General features: G+C 39.0%; 1 protein-coding gene and 1 pseudogene across 2 annotated transcripts in view; both read left to right on the top strand.

Moving 5' to 3' along the window:
* Window positions 1-8,502, top strand: part of Ndfip1 (Nedd4 family interacting protein 1) — a 51,726-nt gene extending 43,224 nt beyond the window's left edge. For both annotated transcript variants that reach the window (XM_027927734.2, XM_027927733.2), the window contains exon 8: window positions 7,511-8,502. The gene's annotated coding sequence lies outside the window, so the exon portion shown is untranslated. The remainder of the gene's footprint in view (window positions 1-7,510) is intronic.
* Window positions 11-7,541, top strand: LOC139705771 (10 kDa heat shock protein, mitochondrial pseudogene; annotated as a pseudogene).
* Window positions 8,503-21,478: the final 12,976 nt, after the last annotated feature.

Raw genomic sequence — 21,478 nt, 5'->3', positions numbered from 1 at the left:
TTGTGTTCTTATCCCAGTGTAATCACGCTACATTGAAGATTTCTATTCAGTTTTAGAGTAAGTGTTGGTGGTAGGGGGTAAATAGAAGGTAAGGAAGGCACAGTCCCTGTCTTTTTGTAGTTTCTCCTTTATTAAGGGGTGGTCTACAAAAGAACATTGATAAGGGCAAGTGAGCAAACTGCCATAGGAGAAAACATCATCTCATGCTTTAATTATACCACGGAAGGAATGGTCTTAATGCTGTCATCAGGAAGCTTCATTGCTTGATTGAATCCCACATCCTCTTAGTGTTGTTCCAGTTCCAGAGGACAGCATTCAGAAGGAACCCTTCATGCCTAATCACTCTTCTCTAATCATGTAGAGTCCCTAAGGCCAGAGGAGGAGGAGAGACTATAAGAGTACTTTAGGAATTCCATTTGCCTGGGCTACTAATAAGCTCAACAAGGCTTTTCTTTCTCTCTCTCTCTCTCTCTCTCTCTCCACTGGGGATGAGACCCAGGGGTGTTTTACCACTGAGCTATGTCCCCAGTCCTTTTAATTTTTTTTTTTTTTTATTTTGAAACAGGCTCTCTCTAAGTTGCTGAGGGTCTCATTAAGTTGCTGAAGCTGGCTTTGTTCTTGTGATCTTTCTGCCTCGGCCTCCATAGTCGTTGGGATTACAAGCATGTGCCACTATGCCCAGCAGGCTTATATCTTACAACTTCCCTGGTGCCTTCTTTCGCATCACACCCATATATTATCACTGTTGTGGTGAGGAGAGTCAAACCCACAGAAGGAAGGGGAGAAAGGACCTTTCTCCTGGCTTAGAACAGGAGGACTAAGCCCTGCCAAAGCTCTTTGATTCACACATGGTTTTCCCAAGAGGCTGACTCCATCTTACAGCGGTAGACAGACAGAGCTACCTAAAGGAAGAGATAGGGAACCTTGGGAAAAGAATATACCAGATAAAGCTCTCTGGTAAGACAATCTAGGCCCTCGTGACTCTATTCCTTGGGTTTTTGGGAGCTGTGTGGATGATAAGAGTGGAATGTTGAGTACCACTCAGAGGTCAGTACACAAGGTTTACAACAACATGTGTGTAGCAGTAGTGACAAATGTTAAATGACAGAGTTTTAGCAAGTGGAAATTTGGATAGCGTGGGAACGAATTTCAGGGTGACTTAAGGCAGAGTACAGAGCAGAAATAGAGGCAGGGACCCAGAGGCTTGGGAGGCTGAGGCAGGAGGATCGAGAGTTCAAAGCCAGTCTCCGTGAAAAAGCAAGGCACTAAGCAACTCAGTGAGACCCTGTCTCTAAATAAAATACACAATAGGGCTGGGGATGTGGCTCAGTGATCCAGTGCCCCTGAGTTCAATCCCCAGTGCCACACACCCCCGCCAAAAAAAAGAAAAGAAATAGAGGCAAGGAAATACAAATGACAGCAGCTCAATGGGAACATAAAGGAGTATAAAGAGTTGAGACTAGAAAACAGGTTCAATCAGTGTTCTTAACGATCTTGAGTATTAAGCCCATTTTCAACTGATATAGCTCAGTTGGTAGAGTGCTTGCCTCACATGCACAAAGGGAAGCATCAAGTTCATAGAGCTGCCCTTTAACCTACTGACATGTTAACTGGGTGCAAGCTAAGCCCATGAGAACATGAGTTTGTATTTGCTGTCTGGTATCATAGTTTATGTAGGTAATGATGTACTAAGAGTGGGTTTCTCAGTTTTAAAGGCTTATGGTGGTCTCAGGTATATGGTGTAAGCTTCAAGAAAATTAAGTACTGTATTTAATTTACCAGGTTATGAGGCAGTGTTAAAAGCTTTTAAGCAAGAGAATAATATGATTATACCTTCTTGAATATAACAAAAATTTTTTTCAAGCCTGATATAATCTTACCATTATAAAGTTTTCCATGTGTCAGATACTGTATTAAACATTTTACATGTAGAATTAAATATACGTACGTAAGTAACAGATGGCTTAAACTGTGTTAAAGTTATTTCTCCAAGGGATTATGTACTTTGTGTTTATTTTTTTTAAAGGGACAATCTTAAAAATGTGTAGCATGTTATGAATTTGATTATGGTCACAAAATCTGGACATGGATTAACACTGGCTTGGGCCCTAAGGCCTGTGGTGTGTCTTTGGGTCTAGGACATTCTAACTTTAAGAGGCCTATCAGATGTTCTGTGCTGTTTTATTCAATTACTGTTGTCTTCTTTCATCTACATATCTGATTATAATATTCAGTTAGCCTTGGGGTTAATTCTCACATAGCAAAGATCAAAAGTTAATGCATTTACAGGGTTCTTTACAAACAGGGCTGAAATCACCACAAATTTCCCCTAAAACATTGCTGTGCAAAAGATCCAGAGGGGATAGATTTCTCTCTTCTTTTAAATAATGAATTCTGTAGGCAGCAGTGAATTTCTCAGTGGACTGACATCACCCCTCTGTTCTCTACGTTCTTCAGCTGGATAAAAATTTGAATCTTTAATAGGGGCATGCATTTAATCTTGCTTTTTATCTATAACAAATAGCATAGAAAGCCTGAAATAGTCAGATTTCCTAGATTGTTAGGGACTTTAATGAAAATTTTTTTATTTTCTAAAAATTTGAAATGTTTTATGAGTGTTCTAAATTTAAAACAATACATCTAGCTAGGCATGGTGAACACATCTGTAATCCCAGCAACTCCAGAGGCTGAGGAAGTTAAGATGGGAGGATTTCAAGTTTGAGGCCAGCCTCAGAAATTTAGTGAGGCCCTATCTCAAAATTTTAAAAAGTAAAAAGAGCTGGGGAGGGGCTGAGGATATAGCTCAGTTGGTAGAGTGCTTGCCTCACATGCACAAGGCCCTGGGTTCAATCCCCAGCACCATTAAAAAAAGAGCTGGGGATATAGCCCCTTGGGGCTATAAAATAAATAATTAAATAATAAATGAATGAATGAATAAAAATAAAAGTCTTTAGGGTTATGATATGAAGCAGGCAGTCCTTGATAATAATGCTGTGAGAACTGTTGAGGAGCTTGTTTGAAATCAGGACTGTTGACAGTGCTTCAGCTCTGGGGAAATAGGTCAGTGGTACAGCATACTTGCCTAGCATATACAAGGCCCTGAGTTCAATGCCTAGCACTGCAAGAAAAAAAATTTATGTATAGTAAATTCATATCCCCCAGTAGAGGGCATGATAGCATTTGTTTACTTTTTCTGCCCAGCATTGACATCCTAGTTGATTTGAAAATCATTCTTAACATACTTAGAGGATTCAAAACTTCAAAGTAAGAGTTTTGGGGACTTAAAGTAGCGTTTAGAATTCTAATGATATTCTTATTAATTCTCAGGATCTCCAGAGGGAGCCTGAAAAGCCATAACATACCATGGGATTGAATGACCTTTGTCCATTGAAGGGGATGGATAAGAACTTTCCATTCAGATCCAAATGCATATAGCTTTCTTTCTCTAGTTCAGAGTAAATTTAGTTAGAAGATGTACTGGAAACCCATCAAGTGAAAAAGCTTTTCTTTTATTGACTCCTGCTTTCTTTGATGGTACTATCACTTGTTAAAAGCTAACCAAGAGTGAAGTCCGAGCTGCGATGGTGCAGAGTCATGGCTGGACAAGTATTTAGAAAGTTTCTTCCACTTTTTGACAGAGTATTGATTGAAAGGAGTGCAGCTGAAACTGTAACCAAAGAAGGCATTATGCTTCCAATTTCAAGGAAAAGTTTTGCAAGCACCAGTAGTAGCTGTGGGATCAGGCTCTAAAGGAAAGAGTAGAGAGATTCAGCCAGTTAGCGTGAAGGTTGGAGGTAAAGTTCTCCCAAAGTATGGAGGCACCAAAGTAATTCTAGATGACAAGGATTATTTCTTATTTAGAGATGGAGACATTCTTGGAAAGTAGGTAGACTGAAACGAATCTCTGTTGAAATGGCGTCCTATGAAGCTGCCCACTCCACTCAAGCTCTGAAATCTTTCATCATGTAAATAATTTCCATGTCTCTTTTATAATAAACTGATAATCTAATAGCATCCACTATCTCAAAAATTTAGTTTCTCTGTACTTGTGTAAACATTTCCAAATAAAATGTGTAAATGGAAAAAAAAAGCTAACTATAGCCAGGCGCTGTGGCACATGCTATAATCCCAGTGACTGGGGAAGCTGAGATAGGAGGATCACAAGTTCAAAGACAGCTTCAGCCATTTAGTGAGGCTCTAAGCAATTTAGTGAGAACCTGTCTCAAAATATAAAGGGCTGGGGATGTGGCTCAGTGGTTAAGCACCTCTAGCTTCAATCCCTGGTATCCCCACCCCTCAAGAAAAAAGAAAAAAAAAAAAGCTAACTATAGGCTTTCTTTTTGTCAGAAAGACCACAGAAAGGAAATTTAAAATTTTAAAAATAATCATAGCAGAAAAATAACACACCTTCCACACTGTATTAGGATTCAGCATTTTACTAGAGGAGAGTAGAGTAGTGACTTTTCAGTTTTGGCTACCCAAAATAAAAAACCAACCTGGAAATGATCCCCCAGAGACCAAAGCAGATGTTACAAAAGCCTATTGACACTCATGTAGTCCTGTCAAGTACCCCATTAGAGCCCATGGAGGCTCTGGAAGGCCGGCAGGGAAGGTACATTAATTACCTCAGTTTAACTGGTTTCCTACTTGATAACAAAAACCAGAAGAAACTGCTAAAGGTGGACACAGTGTCATCTACTGTGTGACTGAGAGGAAGCAAATGTTCCTTATTGTTGTTCAAAAAGAAGCATACCTTTTAAAAACATCTTTACTTGATATGGTAAAAAATAAAAATTACTCACACTTATTTACTCTGTTCAGGGCTGGGGATGTAGCTCAGTGGTAGAGCTCTTACCTAGGATGCAGAGACCTCCCTGAGTTTGATCCCTAGCACTGTTTAAAAAATAAAAAATAAATGTACTATGTTCACTGAAAAGTACATTTTTATGGACCACTACCTTCTCTGATGCTGCCAGGTAAATGAGGCATACGCTACAGTAACTATAAGGTAGTAACTTAGTTGATTATATCTAACACTGTTTGTGTTGTACCAAAAGCACTTGTACATATGAAGTATAATGTATTTAGAAGTCTTTTGAAATAGAAGGAAAATTGTCTTTAAGCCCTGGCATTAATGAGCTAGGGCCCTTTTGTAAGTGATTCCTTTATCTTGGTAAGCTATACCTGAGGGAACAAATATTTTAATTTTTTCTATATGATAGCACACACTTCACCTCTTCCAGTTCCTTTAATACCTCTCATTTTATTAAAGGAATTTCTTCTCAAGGTAAAGTTTGATTTAATGGACTCTTGTTTTGAGTCGCAAGACAGTACCAATGGTGTTTACAGTGGATTTTCTATTTTTAAAAATTCACAAACATACGTAAGAACTGGTTTGGTTGTCTTCCTTCTTCAGTTAAATGATATATAGGCTTTTGGATCCCTTTTGTTTCCAAAGTGGTCAGATCATAATTTAGTATAATGATATCCACAGTCTTCAAGATCTGTTTGTCCTTCAGCTCATGTAGTCCACCAGTGTTTATGTGATACTGCTAGTCAAGTGGATGTGAACATGCCTCTGGGTCTTAGACAGCAGTGCCTTTTAGAAGAATCTTTCATTTGGAGTTTGTACGGTCATTGAGATTACCTGTGGTAACCTATCTAGGTCCTCTTTAGGGATGTTTTTGTTTATTTTGGTGTGTGGTGTTGGGGATAAATTTAAGTACTTGCACTTGCTAGGAAGGTAGGTATTCTACCACTGAGCCACAGCCCCAACACTTTATTAATTTTTTTAAGACAGGGTCTCACTAAATTGCCCAAACTGCCTTGAGCTTGTGATCCTCTTGCCTTGGCCTTCCCAGTAGCTGGATTATAGGCATGAGCCACTGCTCCCAGCCTCTTAGGGATTTTAAATGATTGTTGAGTGTCAGGCTTTATCTTTGCATGAGTTAAAGTGGTTTAACAGTTGAGGCTATTGATGAAGTAGCATGAACTAACAAATGTTGCCTGTACTCTATCATAATGTTCTTGCAAACTAGTGTTTTGACCTAAGAGGCGTTGTTTCATTAGTTTTCATCATTAATCAAAATGGATAAAACAGAAATCACTTTGGTTTGTAATGAGTCTGGCCTTGTTACAAAAGCCTCCATTTGGTAACAGTCTGCCAATTTTCTTTTTTCTTCTTGGTTTTTATAGTTCCTTATAATTCCTTGTCTCTCTGATGTCTCTGTATATTCTGAGATCTTCAAATCTTTTATGTCTCTTAATCTAAATAACAGTTGCTCTTGTAGTCAGTATCATTGGTTTACTGAATATTAACTGAATTTGGAGTTTGGAAAAATGTTGATGGTTTTTAAAAGCTATGTTAATTTCCTCCAGTATTGTACCTTGTCTGCATTTGGACAGCCTTTTAAAGATGTATCCAATAATCTAAGCAAAATATTTTAAAAAGTGCCTGGGGTGGAGTTCCTGTGGCTTTTATAGGAACATGGAGAGAGAAAGGTAAACTAAAGGCCTGTGTATGAGCCCATCCAATTGTCAGTTGATCCCATTAAGTTGTCACTTGGTTCTGGGTACTAGAAGTGGTTTCTCAATAAATGTTTATTAAATTAATCAATGTTATCTCTTTAGTGTTTTGTCTTTTAGCATTAAAATAGGGAGTAACTGGTAGTTTTTCCCAAGTTATTTCCATGAGAATCAGAACAATTTGCTATGCCAGTATGGAATTGCCTCAAAGTATTAAATTAAAACGGGCATTTAACAAAATGTATAAACAGGATGGGGATATTGCTCAATGGTAGAGTGCTTGCCCAGCATGAGCAAGGCCCTGAGTTCAAACCCCAATACCACCAAAAAAGGTGAGAGGGGCACTATTGACTTTATTCTGATAGCCTATATTTCAATCATATATAACTTTCCTAAAATATTTCAGGATTACATATATTTATTATTTTCAGAGAAACCCCCAGAATACTTTGGCTTTTTATAAAATTTATTTTTAAAAAGTATTTATGGAAATTGTGAGTTTACAGTGTGTTTTTAAAATTTTGCCTTGGTCTGTTTAAATATAGCATGATATCATCAACATCCTCAATGGAAGTGAGATTGACAGAATTGTCTGGGTAAACAGTAGCTCAGGTGTGTTAGGAAGATTACTTGAGCATGTGAATTCTGTTCTAAGTTTTAGTCATTCCTGACAGGGTTAAAGGTAGAATGAATTGTTACTTCATTCTGTTCTTTTGTTAGAACAGAAGAGAGAAACCCCTACCCTCAAAGGTTTTTAGAGAAAGCAGACCAGTTCTTTCTAGTTTTTGAGGCCTTGATAATGTTAAGGACTAAAAATTGAATGTTTATTGAATACCATGATGTCATTATATAGTAATCTGAAAACTATGTTAAAATGCACTTCTCGTGTCTCCAAACATCCTGCTTTCTTTTGTGACTACATCCTTCTCTCAGCCAAAATAACAAGCTAACTAGAGTTTCAATATTCAATATCCTTCTCTGGCAGATGTTTTCTGGCAAAGGCCTTCCTGCATTTATGAATTCTCTCTCAAGAAGCAAGAGAACACCTGCAGGAAGTGAATCAAGACGCAGAACACAGAGGAATAATCACCTGCTTTAAAAAATAAAGTACTGTTGAAAAGATCATTTCTCTCTATTTGTTCCTAGGTGTAAAATTTTAATAGTTAATGCAAAATTCTGTAATCATTGAATCATTAGTGGTTAATGTTTGAAAAAGCTCTTGCAATCAAGTCTGTGATGTATTAATAATGCCTTATGTATTGTTTGTAGTCATTTTAAATAGCATGGAGCCATGTCCCTTTAGTCAGTAGGGGGCAGTCTTGCTTTAGTCATCCTCCATCTCAAAGAAAATTTGGAATTAAAAGATTTTAGTGTAAGATATGTTTAAGGCTGGCTATTTTAAAGGGGTTTTCTCAAAAGTTAAATTTTTTGTTATGACTGCATTTCTGCACATAATCCATATTTGCTGTTAAAATTAATCTAGAAATTTATTGTACTGTGTGTGAACACCTGGAAGCAAAATTATAGTACAAAAATACATTTAAGGTGTGGTCAAAAAAGTATGTTCTTAATTGATAAATAAATATTAATTTTTATGGTCTGTATTTGAATTTTTGCAGTACCTTATTGTTATGTGGTGTGTACCTAAGGAATTCTAAAGGTATTGTCACTGTATAAAATAGAAAGTGTAAGAAGAAATGCAATTTAATTACTAAAATGTAATTCTTGACACTGTATAATTAGAGTCCCAGAGGATTAGGTACTAAGAGCAAAGAAAGAATTAGCTTGGAACTTTTGAGATGATCCCTAACATACTGTACTACTTGCTTTTACAATGTGTTAGCAGAAACTGATGCGTTATAAATGTAGAATGGTGTGCTTTCTGCCCAAGTGGTAATTCACCTTGGTTTGCTATATTAAAACTGTAAATACAACAGAACATTAATAAATGTCTCTTGTGTAGCACCTTTTACTGTAGATTAGTGTTTAATTTTTTTGGCTTGCATTTGTTGATTGCTAAAACAAATTTTTCTAATCTTAACAGACTCATTCTGTAAATGTTTAAAAAAAAAAACTGGTCATGGGTCAGTTTTCAGCACATGAAATCTCTTTCATATCCTACTCAGTATATTCCTAAAAATATATGTGAGCATTTTATGGACAAAAATGGGGAAAAGTTCTAGAGATCATACATAAATTATTCTGGAATTTCTAATTATGTTTCATTCTTTAGATGTACTCTTAGGTTACTTACTTTCAACCAGTGTTTTTTCTGCATGTTCCCTGTATTTGCTTCTTTTCTCAGTTGAACACAGCCTGTGTTTTAAATCCTGTGTTGCACTCAGTTAAGGCTAAAGCTTTCTCATTCCTCCTAGTCTCTATTCTTGTCTTAGTTGTATTAACATCAGCCATTTGAGTTTTGCATTTTCCACGTACTCAAATGAAATATTTAAGAGTCAAATTATTAACAAACCAACACTGGCACAGTAAAATAACTGTAAATTCATTCATCTGCCTCCCACGAACATCCAGAATCAGCATAGGAAGTCTATTAGGGGTGTCAGTATATAATGCACAGAAATGTAGGTTGTTATGCCAGCCAAACAGGAAGATCAAGGGTCTCCTGGACTGACATTTCAGTGATTATTTCAGTCAGTTTTATTGATAACTACAAGTATTAGTATGGTACATTCTTGTTTAAAAGTTATATTTTGCAATAGACAAGGGACTTTTATGAAAGCTGTGGATCTATTTTTAAATGTTTGAATCAGATTATACCAACATTAGAGTTTGAAACTTTTTATGGCCTATAATATTCTGAGTTCCAGAATAAAAAAATCTCTATCTGAATAACTGTGGACACACAAAACAGAACTATTCAAAATTATCTTGCAGAACAAAATAGAAGGGTCTTAAATCCCATTAACTCAAACACTGTAGACTGACTTTGTGTTTATTCTGTAGGTCCTTGCATCTTATTTGGTTTGGATATTCAGTGAACTGAAATGCTTGTAATTCCTATTTGTACATATTTGGTGGTCCATAATACTTTGTCATATGTAAACCTGCAGTTTGACATACCTTGAAACACTTAGTCAAGAGGATGATTTTTTTTTATTCTTTTAAATATTGTTAAAATTTTATGTACCTTTGAGGTACATAAAAGTATTACCACATGTTATCTAAAGTCCTTGCTATTCAGGGTAAAAATATTTATGCTATACTGTTATTTTTTATTTTTCTCTCTCATTTTCTTTCTTCCATAGGGTTCTCCTCTGTCATATGTTTTGTGGTTGAGAACAGGGTTTTATTGTGTTATTCAGGCTGGCCTTGAATTCATGGGCTCAAGTGATCTTCCTCCTTCGAATGATCCCTGTGTCTCAACCTCCCAAGTAGCTGGGAGTACAGGTGTGTGCTACTGAGCCTGGCATGGTTCATTAGTAAGAATGACCCTTTGGGATGAAGGATGGGTCTTTATAATAAAGTTTTTTGGGGAAAAGATACAGAAGAACCACTGTTATTTGCTTAAAGTTTTGGAATAAACTGGCTCACCAGTGATGACGAAGGCCCTGTCTCTGGTTGCTATTTGAACCATGCATGTTTATGTTTAAAGGGTTCTCTGTAGCCATTTTTTTTCTTTTTTCTTCAGAAAGCTCTAGATTGCTTTGTATGGAAACAAAAATATTATTAAAATGTGCTTGTTAAATTATAAAAATAAATATATTTACTAATTTTGTTTAGAATTTTTCTAAATAAACAATTTTTTTTTTCGTTGTGGTACTGGAAATTGAACCCAGGGCCTTGTGCATGCTAGGCAAGTGTTACTGAGCTACAGCCTCAGTCAAGATATTTAGTTAATCAAAAGATAACATCCCTCTCTCCCTCCCTCCCTCTTTCTTGTTAAGACTAAGTATATGATTTGAGCTCTGCCTATCATGAGTCAGTAGTAGCACACATGAAGTTTCTTTTGGCCTTAACTGTTTTCTTACACTCAGCTTAGCTATAAATTGTTTATATTTACTGAGGGGAATAAGTCAAGAAATAACTATTGACATGGAGTGTCAGGGCCAGTGGAAGTGATAATTCAATTTTGAATGATTGCCTAAAATGACAAGATTCTGGGTGAGACTCAGCAAAAGTAGGCCCCCACAAATGGAGCCCTGGCCTCAGCTCTGGATCCACGTTTACATCCTCTCTTCCCACTTTCACACCATCCTTCTTGAGGATTGGTATAAGATTAAATAGAGACAAAATGAGAAAAACAGACATGATTTTTGTAAATATCAATAATCACTTTTAAATTATGCTAAGATTAGATGTAGAACTGTACATTTTTATAAAGTAGAAGAATATTGTTTATGACAAAATAATTCTGGTGTTTTTAACTGGTTCCTGTCTTTCAGCTACAAGATTTTCATTTTTCTGCTTTCTGAAGATGATTTGAGGAATGAAAAGGGATAATATTTCTATAGATTATATTAAAAATTATTTTGTAGCTCAGTGATAAAGTGCTTGCCTGGCCATGTGTGAAGCCCTGAGTTTAATCCCCGGCACCAAAAAAAAAGCCAGAATGTAGAATTTTGTTTTGCATATTTTTAAGCCTAAATACTATTTATAGTCTGTAAGGTAGATAAGAGAGCATTTATTAAGCCAGTATTAAAGTACTTTTGTGGCTGATGGTATAGCTAGAGATAGAGTACTTGCCTCGCATGCATAAGGCTAGGGTTTAATTGCCAGCAAGCGCCCCCTGCTCCCCACCTAAAATTAAAAGTGCTCTTGGTTTAACTTTCTCTTTGGCATATACCTGTATACTTTTGCATATGTATATAGTTGTTTGTACTCATGTAGATCACAAAAGGTGTTGTTAACATGTGGCCTCTGGAAGACATAAAGAAATATACTGGGAAGTCCCCAGGAGTAGAGTTAGGTTTAGGTTGAAAATAAAAAGTTTTCAGGAATAAAAAGGTAGTTACAGAAATCGATCTTATATAATTCCCATTCTTAAAAAATCCTTTTTTCTAGCCCATTTTATCGTATCACCTACAACTTTATGACCTATAGAAAGAACTGCTTTCATGTAAATTATATGAATGAAGAGCTGTCCTCCTGAGCCAGTTTCCCTGTCTATAAAATATGAAATATTCCCATTTAATGGTTTCCTTTGAGTCTTCTAAACATCAGTGTAGTAGGTCTGGGGAAAAGGCAGCATACAAGTATACACTATTACTCCCCAGTTGTCTAGAAAGGTTCAGATGTGTACACAGCCTAGAAAACAAGAAAATGGGGCAAGAACGTAAAAGAAATCTCAAATAGAGAAGGTGATTGCCTAACAAAGCATCATTACAAAAAGTAGAGTTGAGGATTCCTTGCCTCTGACTGAAACCCAGCCCAGGCCTCTGGAGTTCCTCCAGAATGCCAGCGAGCTGCCTCAGTCTCACCTTGCAGGGTGCGCATTCACGCCCTGACGAGGGCCACTTCCCCTCCCAGGCCAGCCACGTGAGCCAAGTAGAGAGGCTTGGAGCAGTTATTATGGTGACTAGCTTCAGTTACCCTTGATGAAACATCTCTTTTTATTTGGAGAACAGTGAGCAGTGCCTAAAATGTTCCTTAAGGTTTTAGAAAGAATTTTGCCACCTGCTTCCTGGTTTCACATCTTTATTTTGACAGAACATTTCCTAGTCTATATTTGCCAGACACTGTGTTTAGATGTCATTGTGGTCATTTGGGATGTTGCATTTTTCTCGGATTATCAGCATTGATGATTTTTACATATATTTTACATATATATTTACATATATATTACATATATATTACATATATGTATTTTTACATATACATATATGACTTATTTCTGGTTTATATTTTAACTGGGACTGCAGGTCAATTGAGCCACTAGGTAGAGCACAAACCTTTTATTACTAGCATAGTTTGGCCCTATGTGATTATTAGTGAACACTGGTGTCCAGAAGAAGTAAAATTAGCAATCCATTTTTTCCCAGGTTTGAGTCAGTGCCTTTCAAGCCTAGATCTGTGTACCCATGGTCATATGCCTGACAAAAATAATATTTTCATTTTTTTGATTAGTCTCACATTTCATCTCTAGGGCTATATGTAAAAAATTGGGTTTAATCTGTACACAGGTCTCCAACCTATTTTTGGCCTTAGGCTCTTGTGATTGAGAAATTCCTAGATTTAGGTATTAAAAAAAATTTTTTTTAAAGGTATTGGGGATTGAACTCAGGGGCACTCTACTACCTTAGCTACATCCCCAGCTCTTTTTTATTTTATTTTGAGACAGGATTTTTCTAAGTTGCCCAGGCTGACCTCAAATGCATTAATGTTTTCTAATATCGGTGCCATTGAATTCTAAATGGTCATAGTTCCTGTAGCAGTTCCATAGTTATTCCAGATAAGGATAGGGGTAATGGTTAAGCTCTTCTTTAACCTTCAGTTTCCATAGAAGGTTGAATATAGAACAAACTTGCAGAACACGTATACCTATACTTTATAAATTTTCAGTTAATTTTTTATCAGAAAATTTTCATGACATTGATTGTTGGGTAAGATTAAGAATTATTGCTGGGTGCCTTGGTGCTGGTCTGTAATCCCAGTGACTCAGGAGGCTGAGGCAGGAGGGTTACAAATTCAAAGCCAGCCAGAGCGACTTAATGAGCTCCTGTTGCAAAATAAAAAATAAAACGGGCTGGGGGCATGTAGCTCAGAGGTAAAGCTTCTCTGGGTTCAATCCCCAGTATCAAGAAAAAAGAAATTATTTTGTTTGGGGGGGATGGGAGTATAGAGGCCCTGGGTTTACTTCCTAGCACCACAAAAAAAAAAAAAAAAAGTAATTTATGTAGGTCTTATCAAGCTCCTGGCTACAATATTTTTATTTCCTTTATGGAAGGGCTATGGGAAGTATAAGTATATCCAGAGCAATGAGGAAAGGCCATAGGGAAATTATTTATAAAGTTTGGCTAAGAGTGATTGTGGACTCTTGCTTGGAGGTCTTTAAGAACAGGATAGATCATCCTGTGTTTGGAATGGTCTAAGGGCAAAGGAGAAGGACTGGATTAGCAGGCCCCTTAGAGACCCCAAGAGTTCTGGAGATGCGTACGTGGCCCGTGTCAGTGACAGATGGAAAAGTAAGTTCAACAGATGTCACGTTTGCTGTTCCCAGGCTGTGCTTCCTTTAATGTGGTGACCTTCTGGGAGCATTGTCCTAAATGGTCTGCAAAAAGGAAAGGAGTGTATCTAAGCTTCTGGTAAACCTAATTTGGGTGGTTTATTACGTCCTGCTGCTTTATTTTAAACACCTAGTGATCCAGAAAAGTTGTGCTTTGCCTAGAATTCCAAAACAAGGAAACAAAACACTACTCTCTAGTTTCTGAAGCCATTTTCAAACTCTGCTGCTCCTGAAGGGATTTTGTTTAGGTGGGATTCCCTGATGTTGGCTAAAGAATCCTTCCCTTGAGGGATGATGGGAAAAGATGAGGTGGGCAAGGAGGATGTCTGAGACCAAGCAGGACTTGTTGAGAAAGAGGACCAACAGAGGAGGGCATCACGTGGGTGCCCTTGGCTCCTGCCTTACTACTTCAGACCCACAGAATGAAGTGGCCAGCTAATTGTGGGGACTGAAGAAATCCTCCTTTTTTCAGGTCACTTTACTTATGTCTCCGATAAATGGTTGACTCACCTCTTGAGAAGTTCTCTTTATAAAAAAGAAGGAAAAGAAAGTCTCTGAAATTCCAAAACTCTTTCTCTGCCATTGCTGTGCTTATATGAGCATGTGATGAACTGAACTCACCAGACTATAGTTTAAACTTAAAAAACAAAACAAAACCCCAGAAAGACTAATGTGTTTTATGGTGGTGTTTTTATACAAGTGACTCATTGCTAGAAGTATATCGACCATTTTAATATGCAATCTGATCTTTCAGGGGAGACATTTAAATTCTCAGTACAGACACTATACTTGGGACAAATAATTGTGTTTGTACCTTGGTGCTAATATCAGTCATGTCCTCACTGGATGCTTGTTTCCAAATAATGCCTGATCTGTCCAAAAACAGTATACTAAAACTTGTCATTAAAAATATATCAAGTTTAATAGCAAGCCATGGATATTTTTACTGCCTTTTATTTATTGCTGGGTGTATTTTATTAGAAGGAAAGGTAAATAAATGTGTTTTGCAGAAAATATGTAGAGTAAGCATCAGTAGCAGTTATTATTTTTTTAAACTGGATTGTAGAGCATTTACACACTTAGTTTATTAGTGACCTTCCCATAAAAATGTTGAGGAACCCAGGGCCAAACAGAGGTCATAAGTTTATCCAAGCCTTCCCTCTGGAGCACTTCTTTGGTGACATCACACGGCTGAAGAGAGGCCAAGAAACATTCCCTTCATCTTCGGATTCCAAGTGGCCTTGGCTTGGCCCATCTATGGTATTTATTCTTTGCAGAAAGAATTATATGTGAAATTTGCATAGTCAATTGTGTTAGCAGTGATCCAGTTCTACTTTTGAAAAATGTACTTTATACATATTATAAATACTTGTACTCTGGCTTCTCGAATATAGTTGTTTGGGGGCCTTCATTTGATAAATATTATTTTTTTAGCCAATTAGGATGATCTTTTGCTGAATACAGTATACAAAGATTTGTACAAGCTGGTCACTGGCCACAAGGAGGTTCTAAACTAGAGATAAAGTGGGCAGGACAGAGAACTTTCCTGTTTAGGAAATCTTGTCATGATGTATCTTTGCCTTATTTGCATAATGGTGGAAAAAGCTTTTTACACTTGTCATGCTATGATTACTTGCTTCTAATTTAGTTTTTGCTAGAAGGCTAGTAAAGATCTCCATAATACCAAATACCCTCAAAAGAGGGAAGGTCACTGCCATGGAGAAGCCACCCCAGAAAGGTCCTAGAAGGATGGAAGGGGCAACATCTCAGGGCTGTGAGGCTGGACCACAGCTGCTAAGGGAAGGCCAGCTGCTAAGGGAAGATGTGAGTGGGAACCGGTCAGTGGAGCCTGAACCCTCACCTGACCCACCTCCTGCCAGTTATGGAATCTCGGGTCGTTCACTCGCCATGTGCAACCTTTGTTTCCAATCTGAGTGCCAGAATATTTTCACATAGGGCCGTGTTTAGTTCTAAATAGTATAAAGTAGGTAAAAGTGCCTGCACACAGAGGACAGCTTTTTGTAGCATTCTAGCCAACTACAGCATTAAATCCAAAGGTAGTCCATTAAAAGCTTGACCCTGCCAGGTGGGGTGTTGTATGCCTGTAATCCTCAGCGGAGGCTGAGGCAGGAGGATCGTGAGTTCAAAGCCAGCCTCAGCAAAATCGAGGCACTAAGCAACTCAGTGAGATCCTGTCTCTAAATAAAATACAAAATAGGGCTGGGGGTGTGACTCAGTGGTCGAATACCTCTGAGTTCAATCACCTGTACCAAAAAAAAAAAAAAAGCTAGAACCTGTAATTCAAACCCAGGGCCTTCATTTCCTTCTCGGGACCAGGAAGCTTTCATAAGCCCTGCCTATCCTCATTCTTTCCTAAAGGCTATCATTAGAGTGTCCCTGATGAAGAAGACCATTCTTTCCCTCCTAAATTCCTACAGCCCTGATGAGAATACAAGTTACTCTTGCTTTCTGGTACTGCTGTCACATGTTGATGCGGGAACTCACATACATGTTCATTGATCCTTACAGATTACTATAAAAGGGCTTATTTCACGTTCTTTACTATCAAGCAACCCCCCCTCCAATAAGTTGTCAACACTCCGTCACATCAAACACTGTCAATTCAATAAGCTCTGATTCTCATTTCCTTTCCTGAGTTCCTTCTTTTTTTTCTTAAGCCATTTGTGTTACTTTACAAGATTTGTCATATACTATCTGTGTGGATTTAGATCTTCAAAGCAGCCTTTGAACTTCTTACCCTTCGCTTGTTTCTTTCTGCACTTGCCTTAAATTCTTTATTCTTTCCCTGCTTCCCACAGATCTTCCTCAACAACCTGCCTCCTCTCCCTCCCCTCTGCCTCCCCCTCTTCCTCCTCCTCTTCCTCCAGTACTTCTTAAGCCACTCAGTTTCTTCTTTCTGGCTCTTCCTTCCCAAATTCCCACACAGCTTTAGCCATGACCATTTTCAGTGACTACTTGCCCTTTCTCCAAAACTCCCTGGGCCGTGGGCACCCCAGTCACTTCCTTCACCATCCTGCTGAACCTCCCGCCCCCCAACAAGAGAGCCACATGCTTTGCATTTCTTCTGGAGGCCTCCAGGTAGCTTTCCTGAAGGCCCCCAGGTAGATGGGCCCAGCCTGTGGGTCTGTGCTCTCCATCCCTGCAAAGCCAGGGCGTGACCTGCCGATTCCCTTTGTGGTCTGGGACCTTTGAACAGTTGTGCCTTCACCACTGTATTCACAGACTCCCCCCCTTCATGACCCTCCGGTTTTTATTTTGTATTTGTAACTAAACAGAAGACATCGGGGCCTCCTCGGCTTGTTGTTCTTCCTAACCGTATTTGACCCCAAGCATCTATGACAACCCTCAGGCCTCTGTAGGAACCACCTGATTGTGGGCTAGCCTAAAGTTTCAGAATCCACCTGAGCTTCTGAAATATTTCCCACAAAACACTAGGATTCTGCAGGCTTTGAACTGATTTTTTTGTGGGGAGCAGGGGGTGCTGGGTATTGAGACCAGGAGTGCTCTACCACATCCCCAGCCCTTAATGTTTTTTGAGACAAGGTCTCACTAAATTGTTGAGACTGGCCTTGAACTTTGGATCCTCCCGCCTCAGCCTCCTGAGTAGCTGAGATCACAGGTATGCACCACTGCACCTGGCTAAAATTTTTTCTCAAAAAACATCTTTAACCATAAAAATGTAATACAATGTCTATTCAAATGTGTATCCAATCTGTATTTTAGATAGTTGTGCTCTCATTTATAGATCTAAGTGAAGCAAGTATTATAATTGAATATAAATGATTTATACTCAATAACAAGTATTTATTTGCTTTATATATTGGGGTTTCAGTAACATTTATTCTTCAGCTAAAAAAAAATAGCATAAAAACCACCTCCTTAGGTGAATACTCCACTCATCTCTCACATTACCTGGAACTAACTATTAGGTCATCAGACATTTCTTTCCCCTTGATCTTACAGAGGTCTCAAAAATACCCTAATTTGGGGGAAAAAAATCCAAACCAATCTAAAAAGTCACCTGTAAACCCACTACCTCCAAAAAATAAACTATTTGTTGTTTTTCAGCCTTGATTTTATGACCTTAGCCATTTTTATGTAATGTAGTAAAGTCTTACTCTAGTAAAGTCCAGTGAGATGAGGCCTTTCATTCAACCATTCTGCGTCTGTCAGACATTGTTTCCATTTATAGTCCATTTGCTGTCCAGGAGATTATCTTGTCTTTTTCTGCTTTTCAACTAGTTCTAAGAACTCCTAAATGATAGTGTTATTTAAGCCGACTTCTAATACCTCTTCTTTTCATTGCTAAAGAAAATGACTAAACCTTTTTAACAATTATGACAGAGTTGCCTAGCATGTGCCAGGACCTGAGTTCCTACCCCCGGCACAGAATGAATGAATGAATGAATGAATGAATAAAACAGGTATGTCTGGTGCAGTGGCACACACCTGTAATTCCAGCTTCTTGGGAGGCTGAGGCAGGAGGATCACAAGTTCAAGGCCAGCCTCAGCAATTTAGCAAGATCATGTCTCAAAAAATAAGGGCGTGGGGATGTAGCTCAGTGTCAGAGCACCTCTGGATTCAATCCCAGTACTGCAAAACAAACCAACCAACATAAAAAGGGTCACCACAAAACCTTCGTATACATATAATTTTTTTTTTTTATCTATAGGGTGTCCAGTAGAGTCCCAGTTTTTCTGTTGATCTGAAATTCACCAAATTACTTGATGCCAGGCATTAAATTCATAATAAATATGTAATTATCGTGTTACAGATGCTTGACATAAATAGTGATGAATACCCATTATTGACCATTTACCATGTGCCAAGTGCCCTGCTTTGTTTTGTGTGTGTGTGTGTGTGTGTGTGTGTGTATTACGGGGGTAAGCTACATTCCAGTGCTTTTAATTTTTTATTTTGAGATAGGGTCTTGTTAAATTGCTGAGGCTGGTCTCAGTTTGTGATCATTTGTGATCCTCCTGCTTCAGCCTCCTGAGCCCCTGGGATTATAGGAATGCCCCAGGGCACCTGGCTCTACTTTGTCCTTCATAGGTATTATCTCATTACTTCAGTGTCCTTTTTTTATAGACCTAAAAATACATATAGGCTCAGAGAGGTTGCCTGAGTTGCACGTTTGGAGCATGAATTCTGAACAATGACGCGACACTTGGCCCTCCCAAGAGCGACCTGCGTCTGCTCCTTCTTCATTCTCTTGTTCCTTCTTGGTCCACTCTTCACACTTTTCCCTTTCTCTTCCCCCACAGGTCCTTCTGTTGACAGTGGACAGAGGGGATTCTGGCCTAGAGGCCAGCACCCTCTCCCTGTACAGCTGCTGAGATGTGCTCTTGGGCTTGCAAGCTCTCTCCTGAGGGGCCCTGGCTCCTTCCTTGGGAGACTGCTCCCCCAGCTTGTGCCACAGGGTTTTACTTTTTCAGATGTTTGATTTTTAATCCTCCCCCTAAGCCAATGAGGCAGGCATAGCTGATAGTCTGCACCTTCTTTCTAGCTAGAGTTCAAATGAATGATTTCTGCAGGTTCCTAGAACTAGCACCGGACAAAGACAGGGCAAGTCCCAGGTATCTCTCGGTTAAGCAAAACAGGCATCTTGCTCTTTCCTCGCTCTTTTTCTGTTAAGCAGAATGATGCCTTGAATGCCAGTTTCATAGCAACTGCTGACATTCCTTCAGCATTTATTGCATTCAAATGCTGCTATAGTTTTTTCCACACAGAATCTCTTAATCCACCATAATTCGACAGCAACAGGGCTGTTCGACCACTTTCCCCTAAGAAGCTGGCTCTCAGAGTCCAGGAGCCTGGGCAAGGTCACACAGCATGTAGGGCCCAGGCACACTCCACCCCTAATAATATTTCTATTGCCCTACAACTTTTATTTTTTTTAAACATAATTTTCATTATGAAAATATTTCGATTCTGATTTTTAAAAATATGTCTGTCAATATGTCTAGAGTACTTTTTTTATTATCTCAAAAGGCCATGGTCTCTAATGTATCCAGAAGTGATTCTTCATAGGAACAGCATGCAATCTTTGTCCTGCTGAGACACTCCTGTCTTTACATCAGAGAAGAGTGTCGGAAGCTGCCCAATTGGTTTATATTTATTACACTCTTCTTAGGAAAAAACTCAGGTTTAGAGAATTCACAGATATTGTTATTCGACTCATCTTTTCAAATTGAACTTTAGAAAAAAAAAAAGCTCTACATTTAGGTCACAATCTATTGCAAACCTGAAAGGAGACAATTCCCAGCAGCTAGCTCAGGACTCTAATCCAGAGCTTCTCCAACTTTAACCCGCACCCCAGTGAGCTGGGCATTTGTGAGAAGCAGATGTGGTTTAGGAGGTGAGCCTGCAGCTTTTGGAATGAGCTCCCAGGGATGCTCTCCGCTTGGCAGCAGAACCATACGCAGACAAGGCCGGAGTCCACTCTGACACTCCAGAAAGAAATTCAGACTCGAATGTACAACTTGACAAAAGCTATTTACTCAATAACCCCAAACTCACAGGTCTTGAAAAACTAACCCCAGTCCTAGGCTCTGAAGTCGTCTGATTTTCTGGAAGTTGACTTCCTTTCTGCTGACGCTGTGCATGCAGGTAAGCTCGCCAGCTCCCCCTTCCTGCTGTGTGGCAAGTTGACATCCCTCTCTTTCTAGTGTGATGCGAGTGGGTCGGGACTTGAGCAGGCCCACTTGTCCTGCTTGATGATCTGCAGTGAATTTTCTGAATTGCCATTGTGAAGAGAGATCTGTGAGGTGGGGTATGGGGTAGGGAGGAAAATACAGAGCCTAAGAATTAAAGATCAGCGTGGTCCTGCCTTTATACACTTATCTGATAAAGCGCAGGAGAGCTTGCCTCTCTCTCTTCACTACTTCCACCACCGTGAGCCGTGGCCACATCCAGATTGGACCCCAGACGGCAGTTGTGGATGCTCAGAGCACAAAAGGTCACTTGTTTACCCAAGGGTCTATCAGTGTTTAAACAGAAATGGCGGAAGCACAGGCACACGCTATCAGCAGCTTATCGGGCCCAGCGTTTTCCGTGTCCATTTGCTAGTCACTTGAGTTTTCCCAGCTCCCTCAGCAGCAGGGCCAGTCTGTGCTGCATTGAGATAGGGCAGGGAGAACAAGTAGTTCTGAGTGTCGCTATGTGTACGGGTCCTCAAGAACTTTTTTCTGTCCTACCTGTGTAGACAGTAAGCAGTGCTGGCATGTATATTAACAGTCACCCAGACCTAGGCACCATGGCACACCCCTATAATCCCAGCAACTTGGGAGGCTGAGGCAAGAGGATCATAATTTAGAGGTCAGCCTGGGCAACATAGTGAGACCCTGTCTCAAAATTTAAAAAAAAATAAAAAGGACTGAGATGTAGCTCAGTGGTAGAGCACCTCTGAGTTCAATCTCTACTACCCACTCACCCCCCAAAAAAAGAAACAACAGAGTCTGGTTTAGGAATGCACCCACAAGGTAAGATTTCTCCAGTTCTCATGAAACAGAACATCTCTCTCATTACTCTGGTTCTCCATCTTAGTTTACCAGATCTGTAGTTAACAAAAGATGTGTTGGTATCAACAGGAGGTGTCAACTGGGGGTCTTGGAGTCTGTGAACACCTTAAAAGTGTATGCAATTTGGTATTTGGTCTTTCTGCATATTTCTCTAGGAGCAGATCTGTGAGCCATAGATGTTTCTGTACTGTGAGTTCTTTACATTTATAATCACCCCTACTTTCTAAA

The sequence above is a fragment of the Marmota flaviventris genome, chromosome 5, assembly GCF_047511675.1.
Source record: "Marmota flaviventris isolate mMarFla1 chromosome 5, mMarFla1.hap1, whole genome shotgun sequence".
Taxonomy (NCBI): domain Eukaryota; kingdom Metazoa; phylum Chordata; class Mammalia; order Rodentia; family Sciuridae; genus Marmota; species Marmota flaviventris.
Note: the sequence above shows the minus strand (reverse complement) of the source record. Positions and strands in the feature narration are given on the sequence as shown.